Source organism: Ranitomeya variabilis, chromosome 1 (genome assembly GCF_051348905.1).
Source record: "Ranitomeya variabilis isolate aRanVar5 chromosome 1, aRanVar5.hap1, whole genome shotgun sequence".
In the NCBI taxonomy this organism is placed as follows: domain Eukaryota; kingdom Metazoa; phylum Chordata; class Amphibia; order Anura; family Dendrobatidae; genus Ranitomeya; species Ranitomeya variabilis.
In genome coordinates this window covers 13,686,377-13,689,835 of record NC_135232.1, presented here as the reverse complement: position 1 = coordinate 13,689,835, position 3,459 = coordinate 13,686,377, and the positions used below count along the sequence as shown (strand labels likewise).

The 3,459-nt window shown below is 44.3% G+C and overlaps 1 protein-coding gene across 1 annotated transcript in view; it reads left to right on the top strand.

Annotated features, from left to right (window-relative positions):
- Positions 1–3,459, top strand: part of LOC143793392 (gastrula zinc finger protein XlCGF66.1-like) — a 438,535-nt gene that overhangs the window by 41,351 nt on the left and 393,725 nt on the right. The gene's annotated exons all lie outside the window — the stretch shown is intronic.

Below are 3,459 nucleotides of genomic sequence, written 5' to 3'. Positions count from 1 at the left end.
AAGAGATATTATAAAAGGAGATCGTATGTACAGAATGATTAGAAATAAAAAGGAATTAAAGTTGAAAAAAACACTTACAGTTCTCTCATATCAATTCAGATCATGGCTGACCATGCGGCTGGGGGAGGAGCAACATCAAAATGCATCAGAGCAGCTTGTAGAGCTGCTGTTAGCTCTTTTCCTGGGCAAAGACAAGTGAAAAATTAGCTCCCCCTCACTTATACCCCCTGGTCGTGACGTCACTGAGTGGGCGGAGTTATGGACTCCACTTCCCTTTCCAGAGAGACTCGGAACTTTATTAAAACTCATATTCATCCTCGTAAAGTGATGACTAACGTATTGCTCATGAGGTTAGCTTCCATTTAAGTCTATACATGGGGTAGCTGGTTGACCTAGTTAACCCCTTCATGACCCAGCCTATTTTGGCCTTAATGACCTTGCCATTTTTTGCAATTCTGACCAGTGTCCCTTTATGAGGTAATAACTCAGGAACGCTTCAACGGATCCTAGCGATTCTGAGATTGTTTTTTCGTGACATATTGGGCTTCATGTTAGTGGTAAATTTAGGTCGATAATTTCTGAGTTTATTTGTGAAAAAAACGGAAATTTGGCGAAAAATTAGAAAATTTTGCAATTTTCACATTTTGAATTTTTATTCTGTTAAACCAGAGAGTTATGTGACACAAAATAGTTAATAAATAACATTTCCCACATGTCTACTTTACATCAGCACAATTTTGGAAACAAATTTTTTTTTTTGCTAGGAAGTTATAAGGGTTAAAATTTGACCAGTGATTTCTCATTTTTACAACAAAATTTACAAAACCATTTTTTTAGGGACCACCTCACATTTGAAGTCAGTTTGAGGGTTCTATATGGCTGAAAATACCCAAAAGTGACACCATTCTAAAAACTGCACCCCTCAAGGTGCTCAAAACCACATTCAAGAAGTTTATTAACCTTTCAGGTGTTTCACAGCAGCAGAAGCAACATAGAGGGGAAAAATTAACATTTAACTTTTTAGTCACAAAAATGATCTTTTCGCAACAATTTTTTTATTTTCCCAAGGGTAAAAGGAGAAACTGGACCACGAATGTTGTTGTCCAATTTGTCCTAAGTACGCTGATACCTCATATGTGGGGGTAAACCACTCTTTGGCGCACGGCAGGGCTCGGAAGGGAAGGAGCGCCATTTGACTTTTTGAATGAAAAATTGGCTCCAATCTTTAGCGGACACCATGTCGCGTTTGGAGAGCCCCCGTGTGCCTAAACATTGGAGCTCCCCCACAAGTGACCCCATTTTGGAAACTAGACCCCCCAAGGAACTTATCTAGAACAGAGGTCCCCAACTCCAGTCCTCAAGGCCCACCAACAGGTCATGTTTTCAGGATTTCCTTAGTCCTGCCCAGGTGGTAATTGCAACACCTGTGCAACACAAAGGAAATCCTGAAAACATGATCTGTTGGTGGGCCTTGACTGGAGTTGGGGACCTCTGATCTAGAAGCATAGTGAGCACTTTAAACCCCCAGGTGCTTCACAAATTAATCCGTAAAAATGAAAAAGTACTTTTTTTTCACACAAAATTTCTTTTAGCCTCAATTTTTTCATTTTCACATGGGCAACAGGATAAAATGGATCCTAAAATTTGTTGGGCAATTTCTCCTGAGTACGCCAATACCTCATATGTGGGGGTAAACTACTGTTTGGGCACATGGTAAGGCTCGGAAGGGAAGGAGCGCCATTTGACTTTTTGAATGAAAAATTATCTCCATCGTTAGCGGACACCATGTCAGGTTTGGTGTTATGACCCCAATGGCGAGGGTCTCAGAGGAACGTGGAAGTCTGCAGAATACAAAAATCCAGCTCATAGGGCAGTGGTACCTGGATTGACCATATATCTACTCCTAACGCCAACACTAGAAGTAGCCGGGGATCATTCCTACGTTGATTCTAGATGACACGCTCCAGCCGGAGAATCTAGCTACCCCTAGTAGAGGAAAACAAAAGACCTTTCTTGCCTCCAGAGAAGGGGACCCCAAAGCTGGATAGAAGCCCCCCACAAATAATAACGGTGAGGTAAGAGGAAATGACAAACACAGAAATGAACCAGGTTTAGCACAGAGAGGCCCGCTTACTGATAGCAGAATAAAGAAAGGTAACTTATATGGTCAACAAAAACCCTATCAAAATCCACACTGGAAATTCAAGAACCCCCGAACCGTCTAACGGTCCGGGGGGAGAACACCAGCCCCCTAGAGCTTCCAGCAAAGGTCAGGATATAGATTAGGAACAAGCTGGACAAAAATACAAAACCAAAACAAATAGCAAAAAGCAGACTTAGCTGATATTACTGGAACCAGGATCAGTAGACAAGAGCACAGCAGACTAGCTCTGATAACTACGTTGCCAGGCATAGAACTGAAGGTCCAGGGAGCTTATATAGCAACACCCCTAACTAACGACCCAGGTGCGGATAAAAGGAATGACAGAAAAACCAGAGTCCAAAAAACTAGTAACCACTAGAGGGAGCAAAAAGCGAATTCACAACAGTACCCCCCCCTTAGTGAGGGGTCACCGAACCCTCACCACGACCACCAGGGCGATCAGGATGAGCGGCATGAAAGGCACAAACTAAATCGGCCGCATGAACATCAGAGGCGACCACCCAGGAATTATCCTCCTGACCATAGCCCTTCCACTTGACCAGGTACTGAAGCCTCCGCCTGGAGAGGCGAGAATCCAAGATCTTCTCCACCACGTACTCCAACTCGCCCTCAACCAACACCGGAGCAGGAGGCTCAGCAGAAGGAACTACAGGCACAATGTACCGCCGCAACAAGGACCTATGAAATACATTGTGAATAGCAAACGACACAGGAAGATCCAGACGAAAAGATACAGGATTAAGGATTTCCAATATCTTGTAAGGCCCAATAAAACGAGGTTTAAATTTGGGAGAGGAGACCTTCATAGGAACAAAGCGGGAAGAAAGCCATACCAAATCCCCAACGCGTAGTCGGGGACCCACACCGCGGCGGCGGTTGGCAAAGCGCTGAGCCTTCTCCTGTGACAACTTCAAGTTGTCCACCACATGATTCCAGATCCGCTGCAACCTATCCACCACAGAATCCACCCCAGGACAGTCAGAAGGCTCCACATGACCCGAAGAAAAGCGAGGATGGAAACCAGAGTTGCAGAAAAAAGGCGAAACCAAGGTGGCGGAACTAGCCCGATTATTAAGGGCAAACTCAGCCAACGGCAAGAATGTCACCCAATCGTCCTGATCAGCAGAGACAAAACACCTCAAATAAGCCTCCAAAGTCTGATTGGTTCGCTCCGTCTGTCCATTAGTCTGAGGATGGAAAGCAGACGAAAACGACAAATCAATGCCCATCCTACTACAAAAGGATCGCCAGAACCTGGAAACGAACTGGGATCCTCTGTCTGACACAATATTCTC